This window comes from Bos grunniens, chromosome 2 (assembly GCF_055505025.1).
Source record: "Bos grunniens cultivar Pamir isolate PY7600 chromosome 2, Bosgru_T2T1.0, whole genome shotgun sequence".
NCBI lineage: Eukaryota > Metazoa > Chordata > Mammalia > Artiodactyla > Bovidae > Bos > Bos grunniens.
The window spans coordinates 94357690-94375482 of record NC_141166.1 but is presented as its reverse complement, the minus strand read 5'-3'; the positions used below and the strand labels follow the sequence as shown (position 1 = coordinate 94375482).

General features: G+C 35.0%; 1 protein-coding gene across 19 annotated transcripts in view; it reads right to left on the bottom strand.

Annotated features, from left to right (window-relative positions):
* Positions 1–17793, bottom strand: part of GALNT13 (polypeptide N-acetylgalactosaminyltransferase 13) — a 943716-nt gene that overhangs the window by 821792 nt on the left and 104131 nt on the right. For all 19 annotated transcript variants that reach the window (XR_015151979.1, XR_015151977.1, XM_086368993.1 and 16 more), the window contains exon 2: positions 11416–11479. The gene's annotated coding sequence lies outside the window, so the exon portion shown is untranslated. The remainder of the gene's footprint in view (positions 1–11415; positions 11480–17793) is intronic.

Sequence of the window (17793 nt, the reverse complement as noted above, 5' to 3'; positions counted from 1 at the left end):
ATGAAATCTGCCAAATTGGTCTCAAACATATGCCTAATTGGTTTAAGCTATAAGAGCCTAACTAGAGATTAAAAAATATGTTAAACTGTGAAAAACTTGATTCACAGAGCTATTTAGTTCTAAAATGCATAATGAATAGATTTCTGGAGGTAGAATGCTCTCCATGGAGGTAATGTGGCTTGTAATTAAGAGCTCAGTCTTAATACCCAAAGAGACACTGCTTCCTAATTGTACTCTCTCATCTTCTAGGACTGTGCATCACATAGGAGTGACTGGCTTCTCGGCTTTGTGTATCACATAGGTTCTCTGTGCTTCAGGTTTCTCAACTATAATATGAAGGTTAAAATTATTATCTACCTCATAAGATTATTGTGAGATCAAATGAGAGTAATACACATAAAGTGCTTAGTATTCTGCCTGTCACATAGCAAAGGTTATAATTTCTACTATTCCAACAGTTCCCTACCACTCCAATCTTAATTCTCTTCTCTCTTCTGTTTATTCTAGACACTGTCATAAGGTACACTTCTGATCTTAAATCTTTTTTCAAAAAAATTAATAACTCCCCCAATGTCTAGTAATAACTTCATCCTTTCCTTACTCTAGAGTTCCTGAGACCTGTCTTTGGTGTACATTTTTCTAGAACATCCTCATTGAACCTAATTTGACACATCTTAAATTTTTCTCAATAGGCTCTGTGTTGGCTATTCAAAGCCAATAACTTCATGGAGATTCATCTGAAGGATCACTACTACCTGAACCCCACTACAAAATTCATTCACCCCTTACCCATTTTTTCTCAATTTTTTTTTAATCTCATCATCTGGTCACTTAGCCCAGGAGCTGCACATCCTGGTCCACCTGTATCCCAGGGTTCTAATCTCACTTAAACTTCATCCCAAGGTCCAACTGTTGTCCAATTCCTCAATAAATTTCAATCCATTCCAAAAAAATTCTCCATCATATCAATAACCTCAGATATGCAGATAACACCACCCTAATGGCAGAAAGTGAAGAGGAAGTAAAGAACCTCTTGATGAAGATGAAAGAGGAGAGTGAAAAAGCTGGCTTAAAATTCAACATTCAAAAAATGATTATTATGGCATCCAGTCACTTAATGGCAAATAGATGGGGAAACAATGGAAACAGTACAGAATTTATTTTCTAGTGCTCCAAAATCACTGTGGAAGGTGACTGCAGCCATGAAATTAAAAGACACTTGCTCCTTGGAAGAAGATCTATGATCAACCTAGACAGCATATTCAAAAGAAGAGGCATCATTTTGCCAACACATGTCTGTCTAGTCAAAGCTATGGTTTTTCCAGTAGTCACGTACAGATGTGAGAGTTGAACCGTAAAGAAGGCTGAGCACCAAAGAACTGATGCTTTCCAACTGTGATGTTGGAGAAAACTTGAGAGTCCCTTGGACAGCAAGAAGATCAAATCAATCAATCCTAAAGGAAATCAGTCCTGAATATTCACTGGAAGGACTGATGCTGAAGCTGAAACTTCAATACTTTGGCCACCTAATGTGAAGAAGTGACTCACTGGAAAAGACCCTGATGCTGGGAATGACCAAGGGCAGGAGGAGAAGGGGACAACAGAGGATGAGATGGTTGGATGGCATTATCAACTCAATAAACACGAGTTTGAGCAAACTCTGGGAGATAGCAAAGGAAAGGGAAGCCTGGCGTGCTGCAGTCCATAAGACTGCAAAGAATCAGACACGACTGAGTGACTGAACAACAACAATCATGATGGAATTTTCTCCCTGACATTTCATTCCCCTATATAGAAGCCTTAAAATTACCTAGCTAGTATTTATAACAAAAATAATCTAAATTTATTTTTATGGCGTCATTTTTCTCGAGGTTTGATGGTTAAAGGAAGTTTATCATTGTTCCAAAAGCAGTGTCCCCTTTTTCCTCTTGCCTACGATTCAGCAAACACTGAGGGTCTATAAAGCTCCAGCTTTATTGTGGGTTGTGCTAGAAACAGAGGAAAGTTTCTCTTCTCACAGCACACAGTTCTCTGTTCTGAGGCAGCTCAGTTAAGTTCAATATTTTTCAAACGTAATTTTCAAACGTAATTACTGCCAAGGTAGAATACTTTCTTACATTATAACCACATACACACATGCACACACATAATGGAAAAAACAAAGGTGGTCAAAAAAGCAATCACAATGCACTGTGACAGTCACTGTGGTCAACCTGTATACACATTGTCTAGTTGTCTTATCCATCTTATTTTCTATATCATCTGGCAGAGCATCTCTGTAAATTAGCTGCTAAATAAATACATGCAGAATTAATAAACCTGTTGGTAGAATTTAAAAATTAGCTCTTTACTACTAAGACATTTAAATTGAATTCATAATCTAATTAAAATATTCAATTGCTAAAACTTACTATTTATATTTTGTTCAATATAGTAAGCAAGTTCTTCCAATGACAAAGATTAAATGGAATACTGATAGAAAATGTTTATATATGAAATCATTGCACCTATTAAAGGATTTACTTTAAAATATCTCAAATTATATTACATACTCCTTGGATATAATTTTGCTCAAATTTGTGGCATCTACCTTAATCTCACCTCTTGAATTTCAGTCACCCTTCCCCATCCATCAATCAGACTTTATACTATAAGAAAATGAATACTTATCAAATATTCTATTAATAAGAGTGAAATTTTTTCTTATATAAAATAGGATTTAAAAGCTCTCAGCTTCTAAATATCTCAGCTTTTATAATGATTTTTTAATTTCCTCTTGGACATAAATATACAAATAGTCTATTCCCAGATCTTCAAAGCACCAATAATTCTAAATAACTTTACATGCCCTGTTCTTCCTTCACTTGGGCCATATTTCCTGATATTTAGGGTGGTAGTTTCCAAATCAATAGCTATCTATAATTATTATGAATAGGAATTCATAATTTGGATCTACTTATTGGTAGTCATAAAAATCTCCTTTTTATGACCATTTCAACATTATTTAATGGCCAAAAACTGTAAATCTCTTAAATCAAAGGGTCAAAATTTGCTGTTAGAGGAAACCAAAATTTAAAAACATAACTTTTATAGGAAAAAATATACTTGTGGGATCATAAAGTCTACTGAATACTTTCAGTAGTGAGGAAATTATCTGCTTTCTGCAACTGTTACATTCTCTCTCCTAACACATACAAAAATGTTTAATATGTCAAGTGTTTTGGGGTAGATGAATTATATGTGATGAAGATGTTAACTTTACAGTCTAAATCTGTGTTATTTCTCAAAGGAACACAGAGCAATGTTTGCCAATAGAATAATCTAGGAATTTGGTGAGAAAGGATGTAGAAGACAATTATTTCAATAATGCCACTCCTCAAACTGAAAGTTTATCACAGTTGGTAATAACATGGATTTTCAAATTATGATATCCTCAGTTATGTACATTTATTCATTCAATAAACATTTAATAAGCACTTACTGAGTCCTGCTGCTGCTGTTAAGTCATGTCAGTCGTGTCTGACCCTGTGCGACCCCATAGACGGCAGCCCAACAGGCTCCTCCGTCCCTGGGATTCTCCAGGCAAGAACACTGGAGTGGGTTGCCATCTCCTTCTCCAATGCATGAAAGTGAAAAGTGAAAGTGAAGTCACTCAGTCGTGTCCGACTCTTAGCGACCCCATGGATTGTAGCCTACCAGGCTCCTCCATCCATGGGATTCCCCAGGCAAGAGCACTGGAGTGGGGTGCCATTGCCTTCTCCGTACTGAGTCCTAATGTAATCTAAATACCAGGCTAAGGTTATTGAGAACTAGAGTAAAATATCTCTAGCAGCAGAAATTTATATGTAATATAGTGGTGGCAAAAATCCAGGTATCACATGAATCTACTAAAGTTTTACTAGCTGCAGTAAAAAGATAATTTTAGGTAGCATACAGTTCAATTTTTTTTCTCATTGTAAATATCTCAAAACACTTTGTTAATGCAAGGAAAAAAAAAGGTCAAAATCATGGTGCTGATAATCATTTCTCCATTTAAATAAATTTATGTTACAAATGGATTTAATTTAATAAAGTATATTTTATATATACTTGTATCTATCAAAAAATTGTGAAGAATTTTATACTAATGACTCAAGTTTGGGAAATCTTGACTGGCAAGTATCAAATATTGCTCTCAACTCTTGGATTTTCTAAGCCAAGGACTGAACTTCCAGAGACTTAAATCCAATAGGGAAAAAAAAAAAATGTATTACAGTGCAAATAATTACTATGTTCACTAATGTCATTGCTCAGTTGTTAAGTCATCTCCAACTCTTGTGACCCCGTGGACTGTAGCCCACTAGGCTCCTCTGTCCAAGGGATTCTCCAGGCAAGAATACTGGAGTGGGTAGCCATTTCCTTCTCCAGGGAATCTTCCCAACACAGGGATTGAATCTGGTCTCCTGCATTGCTGGTGGATTCTTTACCACTGAGCCATCTGGGAAGCCCAGATGGGGCTTCACTACCCCTTGTTTTTTTGTGTTCAAGTGAGGTGTTTGCTTTTCTCAACTCCAGCTAGCTGGATAAAATTTTTTCAGGGGAAAAAGGGAGACTGAAAAAAATACAACCTTCCCAAAGAATACCTAGTTTACTTACTCTTGTGAAAGAGAACTATACTCAAACTAAACTTTGACTTGGAAAAGTAGAGCTGGATTACTCCATTATCAAATATTTGGGCATTTGGGGAGAGAGTGTGACCTGAACCCAAGGAGCTGAACTAAGCAGTGAGAACTTAGATATGAGCCAAGGAGGCAGTAAGAGTAACAGAACTAGCTACAGTAAAGCAAATTTTTCTACCCAACTCAATGTCCAAAGGGATTGTCACATATCAGTAAGTACATTAATGAGCCATGATGATGTTAGACATCAAGACAGTATATAAACTTTGCCCAATATATGCTATTTAAGAGATAAGAAAGCAAATATAAGAATTTTCAAGCTCATTAATCATACCAACTAAAATTGCAGAACTAAGCAATCTCATTACAACATAAGAACAAAATAAAAGTTACTTCTCCACATTGACTTAAAAAATCTTCAATATGAGACATGATGTAATCCATTTCAAATAACATGGGCTTGCTCTTTTTCACAAATTCCAGTTAAATTACTTACCTTCATCCCGAAAATTTGCAATGCATTTATTCATGTTAAATTTTATTTTGTGGGATTTAGCTTACAGTGATGATTGCCAAGATTCCTTTGAACCAGATTTGTCATTCAACATAGTTTGTGTCATTTATGACATTTTTTGGTGTATTATTTTCATAAGAAATGTCTGCTACATGTTAATGCAAATAGCTTAATAGTTGAACAGTTAAATAAATTCTCCACCATGTAGAAAAGTGAATGTTACAATAATTCTCATGTGCTTGTCATCGGTAAGTCAATTCCAACAAATTTCAACTTTTGCCAATGTAATTTTATTTATTCCCCTCCTCCCCACCAATTTATATCTTTGCACCTAAATAACTTGGTGTATAATATGGCAATAAAGCTGGAAAAAATAACTCAGTGTACATTTATAATAAGCAAGACTTTTTTTTTAACTTTACAATATTGTATTGGTTTTGCCATATATCAACATGAGTCTGCCACAGGTATACATGTGTTCCCCATCCTGAACCCTCCTCCCTCCTCCCTCCCCGTACCATCCCTCTGGGTCGTCCCAGTGCACCAGTCCCAAGCATCCAGTATCATGCATCGGACCTGGACTGGTGACTCATTTCATATATGATATTATACATGTTTCAATGCCATTCTTGACATTATCATATTTCTGAAATTCACAATATTTTGTTAATACCATCTAATACTTATTCCATGATAAAATGTCTATATAGTTGATTTGTTCAAGTCAGATCCAAACAAGATTTGCACAATTGCCTCTGGATTATATGTTTTAAAAGGCTTTTAAATTTATAACAATTCTTTCCATTTTTTCATATCAATTACTTATTGAAAAAAAAATGTCTTATAATATTTTCCACCTTCTTGCTTTAGTATTTGGCTGTTATCTGTATGGCTTCTCTATCCCCCATATTTCCTATAAGCACAATTAGAGACTTAATCAGATACAGGATTAATTACTGGTGGAGCTACTCCATAGGAGGTGCCATGTGTGTCTTAATGCATTTTGCCAGGAAGAATATATTTGTCCATCTGGGTAAGATTGAGTGGCTGGTTCAGTTGTTTCATCAATTAGCTTCTCTATCAATGTTTCTCCTAATGTTTGAGCAGTCCTTGGTGAGCATTTCCTAAATCCACTATTTTATTGTGTTGCTAAATGATAATTTTTTTCCGATTTGACCATTCCTCCTTAAGAAATTACCTGAAAATATCTTTTTTTTTTTTTTTTTCTCAAATGTTTGGTTACTCTGAGATATATCTGTACAAGAGAGGCAGAAAAAGTCCTAGGTTGTTTCCTTTATTTATTTTCAAAATAATGAGTAGGTGCAACCAACTCTCAATATGATGTGTTTTTAAAATATTATTATGAAAAAATATATAAGTAGGTATGTTGATACTTTGTGGTCTTTTGGGCGGGGTGGCATGCTCAAATAGTCTCCTCTTTGGTCCTTGGAAAACACTTGAAGTTGATCTTTCTCTAATTTTTCAACTTTATTTTAATGTCACACAACATGCTATTATATTCATAAATATCTTAGTATCTCTTAAAAATAAGGACTCTTTTTCAAACATAAGCACAATATTTAGAACCAAATAATTTCACAATAATTCCTCACATCTTATGACAGAAATGAGAAAAGTTTATAAAGGTTCAGCCACTTTGTCTCATTGTGGGATTCTCTAAAGGGAAATTTTGTCTTCACAGGCTCCCTTTGGGTTAATGGAGAGTTTGTTGAACATGAATCAATTCATTTTTTCCTCTGTCTAGTCAGGCTTCTCCTTCCTTTCACATGTATTGATCCTTAATAAACATATTTCACCCCAATTGCTATTTCAGCATCTGCTTTCAGGGAACCAAACTATGGCACAAATACTCCATGAATTTGACCCTCAAACTGCTTGACTATCTGATCCAATTGCAAGAATAATCTCTCAAAATTATGTTCTACCTACTATATGCATTGTTGTTGATGTACTGCTAGTCTATAAATTCATATTAAATTCATATAAATGTATGTAAAGCTTAGACTACCTTATTTTTATTACCAATAGCTACACCCAAAATTTTTTTAAAAAGAAAAATAAAGTGAACATTTTTATCCTTTCTATGAATTTTCTACTGCCTCATCATGAATTCCTTGATAACATAGTATTAATCAGAATATAGGTTTTTCCTATTTTAGAATATCAGAATTTCAGCTTCAGGTGGTAAAGAAACTTGAAGGAATTTCAAAATGCATATTGGACTAATTACATTTAGAAGAACTGGTATCATTTTGAATTTCATGTTTAAACTAACGGCAAGAGTGCAAAGGAACGCATATCAGTCATAGTCACTGGGTTTTTGCCTATAAATTTATGTGTCTTTTTCATAAATTATCAAATTCAACTTCATTGTAAAATACTTTCACAAATTTTACAGTGGGTTTAGTTATTTGAATGTATAGATTTATTACAAAGTGTATTTGCTTAGAGTCTCAAGATATCACCAAAATGAAAAGCTTAGCATGTCAAGCGTTGTACAAGACCTATGTGACACATACAGCAAAAATGTCATTTATTATAGACTAAACTGAAAGAGATAGAAAAAATTTTTGAAATGATGACTCTTGCTGCCTCTGTCTTTGGTTATAATAGTCACTTTTTTTCACAACTTGCAACCCCATCATCTAGATAATACTGGAAAGCTTATGGGTCATTTGCTCAGGAAGACACCAACTCATCCTGAAAAGTTATGCAAAAGTTATATTGGTGTTGGTGACCAGAAGTGAATATACAAATAAAGGATATACTGATATTATATCTTCTCCCTTGATAAAAGTGTAAGACCACCACCTAATATATTTTCAGTAATGGATACTATCAACCTAGTGGCATTTGTCTATTCTGCTCATCAGAGAAGCCTACTTTCCTCACATACCATTTCTCAACCCTTGCTAAAATCTGTTACAAGGAAAAAGAATGCAGTATTAGGAACAGTCTATTTCACCAGTACCACAGTCGGCTCCAATGCTCACTCCAATGGTGAAGATTATCCTTCCCACCTAATAGATGCTTTCCATTTCAAGAGAATTGCCGATTTAAGAAAAATTAAAAAAAAAAATTTAAGAGTTGTGTGCAGGTGGAGTCAAGATAACCTTTACCATGGAAAGAGAATGCCATCTAGGATACTAGGGGAATGCCAGGTCAAGTATTGTCTATTCTGCCCTGAGCATTGAAGGGTGTTTTCATTCAGTTACAATAGCCCTGTTTCAAGGGTCAAAAGTTACTACACATAATCAAGCATTATCCCTGGTTTCTTTCTTCCAATTTGTCCTTACATTAATTAAATCTTTATTCTTAAACTGGAAACAGACACTTTCCTATAAATTTGATCCTCTCCTCCAGTTCCTAGCAATTCTCCAGACTCCTCTTTTACACCCCAGCATTTCTTCTCTCTCTTTCTTTATTCGCATGAACACTTTGTTATCTCACTTAAGTCAGATTAATACTTTCACTCTGGATATCGGTCAAGCCAGTCTCAATAGTACAAATTTGACCATGGGGAATATGAATGCACACCACACCCAAGATTTAATCTTATAATACTTAAAACTGAGTGGGATAAGCACTTTGTTCAAAACAGTTTAAACATGGTTCCTCAGTTAAGAAACCTTGTGACCTTAATATTCATCCAGAGTTCTACCTTATCTCATTTTGTAGATTTTTTTCTTTTAGTTGCTGAACATTTTTCTTTATTATTAGAGTAAATAATACTTTCATTGGAAATGCAAGTGCTTCCAAAATCTTTAGATTATAATCTTCTAGTGAATAATATTTTTCAGTGGCCATTAAAATTTTCTTAAAATGTGCATGATTTTAAGCTGTGACAAAGTAGTCTATTTTTATTCAATCAATCAGCCAACAACTATTTGAAAGTTGACTGTGTGCAGTGAGGGAGAGGAAGAACGAATATGGAATCAGGATTCCTGGGACAAATTTTATCTTCATTATAATATCTGAAACAGCTTCAGTCTACTCTATATTTGCAATATTAACTACTAAATAGAAACAAGATAGTATTTTTCCTTCATACCTCACAAGGCAGGGGTCAAGTGAGATCACACCTATGTGAACCCACCTTGTGAAGTGTAAAGCACTGTCCACAAATTCAAGATTTTAGTAGCACATTGTGTGAAACACTAGATGGTGTTCATTGCCTAGATACTTAGTGCAAAAACAGGTCTCCCTGCTGCTCTATAACCTTTTTTCACTACTTCATTTGTTGGGTGGGAAATGAAAAAATGCACAGGAGAAAGAAATGTAAAATTAAGAGCCCATGAAAGTCTTGCTAGGAACATTTGGAAATAAGTTTGCTATTGTGAAATAAGCTTTCCTCCCACCGCCTATTAAAATACATTTCCTTATCTATTGATAGTTGTCCCTGAAGTTTTCTGGAGGAACTTTTTTCAAATAAGCGTTCAGTAATACAAGGCTATCTTAATTTACAAAACCCATAAATTTTGATGAATGAAAATAGCTCTGTACGTACATATGATGATAGATTTAATGAGTCAATGAAAAGTAGTGTACTTGCATAATCTAAAATTTTTTCCTACCCAAAAGAGGCATCATATTCTGCTTTAAACCATTTTGTTTCAGAGTTTTTGCAGAACCGGAAAAAATTGCAGTGCTATTAAAGAAAAGGCTTTTTTAAAATCAGTGAAAAATATTAATGTTATACTAGGGAAAAAACTTTCGACTGTGGTCCAAAATATTATTCCTACAATACTATTTAGGCTATTGGAAAAGAAAGAAATTCTGTTTGGGAAAGGCTTATTACATTTAAAATATCATTAAATTTTAATGTGCAAAATTAAGTATATAATTCAAGCTTTGAGCAAAGCCACATCTAGCCTCTTGCTCAGCAGAGAGCATTATACCATGAAGCACAATTTTTCTTCATATTTTTATAGGATATAATCTGAAGTAACCTTGCCTCTAACTCTTCAGAGTTAATTTTTATGAATGTTTTTAATTAAGGAAAATGTTTCACAAGAGTAAGGATCTGGGCACTTACCACATGCAGATAGAGTTTTTTCTCTGACGTGAATTTTAAAAGAAGCACACTGACAAACACTTCACAGGAGTGTTGAAATAGTAAAAATGGGAATGTGAGCACAGCAAAGGGACATATAGAATATCATGCCAACAGATTTTGCCCCGTGGATACATTTGTTCATGAAGCAAAGTGGACAGAAAGAGTATTAAAAGCCCAAGAAGTGAATCTTCATAGTGACAGATTGGTGCTGTCATTGGCTGAATGTAGAATTTGCATACACTTTGCCTGATCTTGAAAATATAGTTAAATACAATATTGGAATCTAACGTCAGAAAACTCTACAGGACCAGAAAGACTGAAAATACAATCAGCGAGTCAAGTGGTAGGCTCAGGTTTGCCAAGATTGGAAGAAGGAAAGTCAGATAGTTTTACACCTCACTTCTAGAGTGGAAAGTGAAAGTGAAAGTGAAACTCAGTCATCTCTGACTCTGCAACCCCATGAACTATACAGTCCATGGAATTCTCTAGGCCAGAATCCTGGAGTGGGTAGCCTTTCCGTTCTCCAGGGGATCTTCCCAACCCAGGGATCAAACCCATGTCTCCACACTGCAGGCAAATTCTTTACCAACTGAGCTATCAAGGAAGCCCTGGACTAATAGACTCATATATAATGGCCCTGGAGCCTAGGTAACAGTCATAGAGAGGGTTAAGAGAGGAAGATGGACACCAAAATTCTGGAAATCCTACTAGTACAGCTCAGATTTCCAGTTTTCTCTCCACTTACCTCAGTCTGAGAGATAACTTAAAATTAACCAGGCTTTAAGCTTCAGAGAAGAGGAAAAAATTTTAATAAAATCAAATTAAACAGTGAAAGGGCCAAAAAAAAAAAAAATGCATTCTCATTGTTCAGGAGGGAAAAGTTAAAGAACCATTATTTAGAATATGTTTATTTCCTGTATTTTGCATATATTAGATAGGATGCTCTCTGCTTTAACGTAGTATTTGTATTAATTATGTAGGAAAAATGAAATATACCTTATATATATATTTTTTATATCCAGTAGCTTACTGAAGTTTTTCATTGGTTTTAATAATTTTTTGTTGCTACCTTAGCTTTCTAGTTAAACAATCACATAATCTACAAATACTGAGTGTCTCTCCCTCATTTCCAACACTCATAGTTTTCATTTCTTTTAAGGACTTACCTTACTAAGATCTCCTCCAAAACAGTGAGCAGAAATGTTGACAATAGACGTTCCTGCCTTCTTCCTGATGTTGAAGAGAACAATACAGAAAACTATTAAGAATAATTGTTCTAGGTTTTTGTTAGATATTTTTATGAAGTTTAAACCTATTTTCTTCTACTGTCAATTAGCCAAAATATTTTATAGTGAGTGACCACTGAATTTTATCAAACTTTTTTTGCATTTACTGAGATGACATGCTAATACAATAAATTCAGTGTAATATCAAACTACCATTTCAGTGTTAGGATAAACCAAAATTGATTCTGATGTATTTATCTTTTGAAATAACTTAGACACAGTTTGCTAATATTTCTAAGTGTTTTAATTATATTTCTGAGTGAAATTAGACTAAAATTTCCATCCTCTTTTATTTTTCTAGCCATTATTAGGGAATGTTAATATCTTAGAGTAATTTCAAGAACTTTACTCTTCTATAATATAGAAATTTTGTATAAGATCAGAGTTACTTGTTCTTTGAAAATTTGATAGAATATAGGTCTGGTAGTTTCTTTGGGCTAAGATTTTAAATGCAAATTCATTTTATTTAATTTTTATAAAATTATATACACATTCTTTTTCACCAAGAGTCATTCCTGCTAAATTATAGCTTTAAAGAATGTTTCCAGTTATTCTGTTTTAGTATCATTGATATATAGCTAAAAGCAGAGACATTACTTTGCCAACAAAGGTCTGTCTAGTCAAGGCTATGGTTTTTCCTGTGGTCATGTATGGATGTGAGAGTTGGACTGTGAAGAAGGCTGAGCGCCGAAGAATTGATGCTTTTGAACTGTGGTGTTGGAGAAGACTCTTGAGAGTCCCTTGGACTGCAAGGAGATCCAACCAGTGCATTCTGAAGGAGATCAGCCCTGGGATTTCTTTGGAAGGAATGATGCTAAAGCTGAAACTCCAGTACTTGGGCCACCTCATGCGAAGAGTTGACTCACTGGAAAAGACTCTGATGCTGGGAGGGATTGGGGGCAGGAGGAGAAGGGGACAACAGAGGATGAGATGACTGGATGGCATCACTGACTCGATGGACGTGAGTCTGAGTGAACTCCGGGAGTTGGTGATGGACAGGGAGGCCTGGTGTGCTGCAATTCATGAGGTCGCAAAGAGTCGGACACGACTGAGCGACTGATTTGATCTGATTGACTCTTTAATTGCTGATATATTTATAGATATGGTCCCTTTAAAAATCATAAAGAATTTTTTATTTATGCTTCTTCCATCTTTTCCAAATCAATCCTACTTGAGTTTTGTCTATTGTACCAGTCTTTACAGAAATTTTTTTTTTTTTTGTAGATCTACTTGATCTTTTCTTTATTTTCTATTTTACTATTTCTGCTGTTAAATTTTACATATCTTTACTTCTAATTTCTTTGGGCTTACGTCATTACATTTTTCTAACTTCATTTTAATTTTAGGACTGCTTTACTCTGCAAGTTACAATGGGCAGTATTTAAATTACTAGTAAATTCTAATACTTAAAAAAATTTATATTACATTTCTTGGTCTATTATTTAGACGTGTTTCTTAACAAATATATATGGTTTTATGTATGTTTTATCTAGTTCTAATACAAGTGCTTTTGATTGGAGAACAGGTGTGATTATATCTATATTTGAATTTTGTTGAAAATCTCTTTATTACCTAGTTTATGAGAAACTTTTGTAAAGGCTTCAGTTATATAATAAAATCATATATGTTTTAATTTTAGCTTTAATTAAGGCAAAATTGTTACTGTGTTACTCAATAATCATTGAATGCTTGTTATTTCAATAATTGACAGAAAGTTGGGGAAATCTCTTCCTATATGGTATTTTTGTGTTTTCTTCCCTGTAGTCTTGTGAAGTTCTGCTGTATATGCTTTTGAAGATACACTATTTGGTACATACAATTTCAGAACTGCTGTATCTTTCTAGAGAATTAAAAACTTTCATCATTTTGTAGTGAATTGAGTTTTGTTTTATAGGAATGACTTTGTCAGCATTTAATCTGATTAAAACTGGTACTTGCTATTTGGATAGTATTTTCCTGCAGTATCTATTTTCACTATTTTATTTAAATGTTTCCACATTCTTGTATAGTCAATGTCTCTTATAAACAACATATAGAATCAGAGTAAAATGAGTTTTATCACAATTAACATGTGGTCATGCTCAGTCTTGCCTGACTTTTTGCAACCCCGTGGACTCCAGGTTCCTCTGTCCATGGGATTTCCCAGGCAAATTACAGAGAAGGTTGCCATTTCTTTCTCCAAGGGATCTTCCTGACCCAGGGATCAAAACTGTGTCTCCTGTGGCTCCTATACTACAGGCAAATTCTTTACTTACTGAGCCATCAGGGAATATACACATAAAAATACAAAATAAGGCCACCTCAATTTAATAAGAATAAACTTGAAAAATATTAAAGATTTATTAAAAATCATTAAAAGCCCAGGAATTAGTCAGCTAGAATAGTTAAGAAATTTTGAGAAAATAATAATAATTGAGGGTTTGAAAACACAGACTTTAAAGTGTAGTATGAAGACAAAATAATTTACATACCTTAATACTCCCACCAGAATAAACAACCTAGCCAATTTAAGAAAACAAAAACTCTATCTCAAAACCCATAAATATCTATATGATTGAAGAAAATATTAGTTCTCCAGAAATGTTATTAAGTAGAATAACTGTGATATAAATTTTATAAAAAGAATAATATAAATGATAGCTGGAATATATAACAGGAATAACTGTTTAATGAATTAAAAAGAAATATACAATTTTATTTGTACTTTTTCTCAGTCGATATTCCCAAATAGATTTTAGATTTGTGAAGAGTATCTAAGTAACCATTAAGAAAATGATGTAACTAGAAGATGACATGTATAAAAAGGAAACTGTATAAATTATCAGAGTTGCTCTGAGAGCTATTGTTTTCAGTTACTTAGTGCGTCCAACTCTTTGCAACCCCAAGGGCTGCAGCACACCAGGTTTCCCTGTCCTTCACCATCTCTCTCAGAGCTAAACCCATAAGCATAATCTTTTAACATACAATAGCCCCTATCACAAGTAAATACAGAACAAGTATTGACATTACATTCAACTAACAAAAATTGTAACTCTTCTTTCCTATTTGGGGCAATTACAAATAGGGTGGAGAGAATGAGTGGGAATTAGGAAGAGATGAAATAGACAAAGTTATCAGGATAGTGATATTTTTTAATAGGTCATAAAAATATCAATAATGATCCGTGGAAAGTTGTATGCTGTTTTATTTTCTGTGTGTCAGTTTGGACAAATTTGAATAAATTTTATTCATTTAACAAATATCTATAAGGAACTTACCAGTTGTGAGACACTATCAGACACAAGATATGGTATAAATAAGAGTTTCAGCTCTTATCTCACACACTTCACTTTTCTTCTTGTACTAGATATACACAAAGGTATACAGTTCAGACTACACCAAAGAGAGTTCCTACAGTCTTTTGTCTCCTGTCATGACAAGAAAGAGCTGGAAAGAAATAATGCTATTTTGTTCTCTCTACATATCGTAATCTTTCAAGATTAATATGAACACTACCACTTCTTTTTTTCCCTAAGTATTTATTTATTTGGCTGTACAGGTCTTAGTCGTGGCATGTGGGATCTAACCCTAATCAGGGATTGAACCGGGCCCCCTGCATTGGGAACTTGGAGTCTTAGCCACTGGACCACCAGGGAAGTCCAGAAAGTTCTTAAGCTAACATCATTCTCCACAACTTGGCAATAAATGTCTTCCATTGAAACAAAGACCATCTTGCATCTGACAACTTCTCATATTCCCACAATACCTTTAATTACTGTTTCCTCATTGAATTATACTGAATTTTTATATCCCCAAATGGTCAATATATATATTAGCTCAATTGAATAACTTCTTCTTCTTTTTTTTAGTTGAATAATTTCTGAAGAACACTTTCTTAAAATCAGGGTGGAGCACTAATCTTTCTTGGCTATTTCCCATACCACCTTTTATCCCTGCCTGTACTTTGGAGTGGTCCGTGAGCTAAAGATATAGTAACCCTACTGTGGCCACCTGGTCTCCATTGGAAGGAGCCAAGAAGGAATATTGGTGCCCTTTGAGCTTTGCTACAGACTGCCTTTCTCCAGCTTCCTCATCTTCCAGAGCTAGAGACAAGAGGGAGCCACAGAGCTTTTGATGCACCATTTAAGATCAATTCTCTCAATCTCCATGTCACCATCACTAGATGAAATCAGGCCCCTGGAACACAGTATAATTTGAAACTGCCTCAGCTGCCCTCCTATCAGCTCTCAAGCCTCTCCATCAGTGCCTGCCTTGAGATCATGAGGACAATCCCATTTTGCCCCTTATCCCTGAATGTATCCTCATTATCAGAAACTAAGAATTCCCAGGTCATCCCTCATCCTCAAAACTAATCCTCAGATTGCCTTGTATTGCCATCAACTCTTTTGCCTCCATCCTCTAAACCCATCCACCTCCTGAAACACTTTGACAACTGGTTCCTCTTAACTGGTGGCCAGTCATCAGCAGAATCTCCCACATCCTCCAACCCTTCTGAAGGTTTCCTTCCATTTCTTATTTAACCAAAATCAGTTTAAGAAGGGAAAATATACCCTCACCTTTCCTGTCTCCAGTGTTTCAGGTGGAATGGATTCTTCCTCATTGCCACTTCCAGAGCATTCTTCTTCAACTCTATACCATCTTAGCTTTGAATCTCCTGGCAGAGCTGTCATGGTCACTTCCTCTCACTTCTTGATAATTTAAGTCCCTTGTATATTGCTGTCACTCTTTCCAACAACACCCCTGTTTTATTCTTGGTGATTTCAATGTTCATGCATGTGGTAATTTAAATTCTTGGCCATCCAGGTCCCTGACTTTTTCTCATCCAAAAATTTAGTTGTTCACCCTGGATCAGACATTCACAATCCTATTCTTACAAATCTTGGCGTTATCTATATTACTATATTCCTTCCAAAATGATAATTTATTGCATTTTGATTCATCTACCTGTCACTTCATTGCCTTCAAGCTAACTCAGTTTTGTTGATTAATTCCAGTAAGTGTTTAATTAGACCCAGATACAGACCTATTGATCCTAAGCTCCTTTTCATTGGCCCCAGTCACCCTCATGTCCTTCCTTTTCACTCATTAAAAACCATGTACCATAATTACAATCACCCACTTTTATTTATTGCTGCCTTCAGCATTCCTCTCTTTACAATAGTCCCTGACATAAATACAATTCTGATTAAATCTAATTCTCTAAGCACTCTTTATCTGCTGCTGCTGCTGCTGCTAAGTCACTTCAGTCGTGTCTGACTCTGTGCGACCTCATAGACGGCAGCCCACCAGGCTCCCCTGTCCCTGGGATTCTCCAGGCAAGAACACTGGAGTGGGTTGCCATTTCCTTCTCCAAAGCATGAAAGTGAAAAGTGAAAGTGAAGTCGCTCAGTCGTGTCCGACTCTTAGCGACCCCATGGACTGCAGCCTACCAGGCTTCTCCATCCATGGGATTTTCCAGGCAAGAGTACTGGAGTGGGGTGCCCTCGCCTTCTCTGACTCTTTATCTAGACATATGCAATTAAATATGACTGGAGAAAAGCAGATAAATGTATTCTCTAGTTTACATTCATTTCATGATCAAAATTTCAAGTTACTCTTAATGTTGCTCAACAATCCTGCTTCACTGTACTAGTACATTTACTCTCTCATTCTCTTTAAGGAAAAATGCACATTTTGCATTTTCTTCAAATCACTAGTATCTTTAGCCAAACTTTACCTCAGGGAATTACATTTATTCCTACTCCACTGAGAAGGCAGAGACAATAGAAGAGAAGATCTACAGATCCCATCAGTATACCTAACCACCTCTCGATCACTGTAGTCACATAATTGAGGTTTAAGGTTAAAATTATGGTTACAAACTGTACTCTTACCTTTGTTCTTAGTATGGAGGAACTGCTCATTTCCCTACTCATAACCAACCCCCAACCTGTGACTAGATTTCATCTTCTCTCACCTATGCAAAGATCTACTCTTTCAGAAATTCTTTCTGGTCCTTACTTCATTAGTTGTTCATTCTTTAGCGATTATTCCCATTGACCAAAAATATAATCTAAGCTCTTCTCTGGGTACCACTTCATTTCTCTGTTCCCCCTTTCATCAAACTTTCTCAAGCATTTATACTGGGTTGGTCAAAAATGTTTGTTTGGGTTTTAATGTTTCAAATTCCTCTATCCTTATTCTCTTTCAAACTTCAAGAAAATGTATGCTCTTACTGATTCACACACAAAAAAATACACATATTTTCAAGGTAAACAA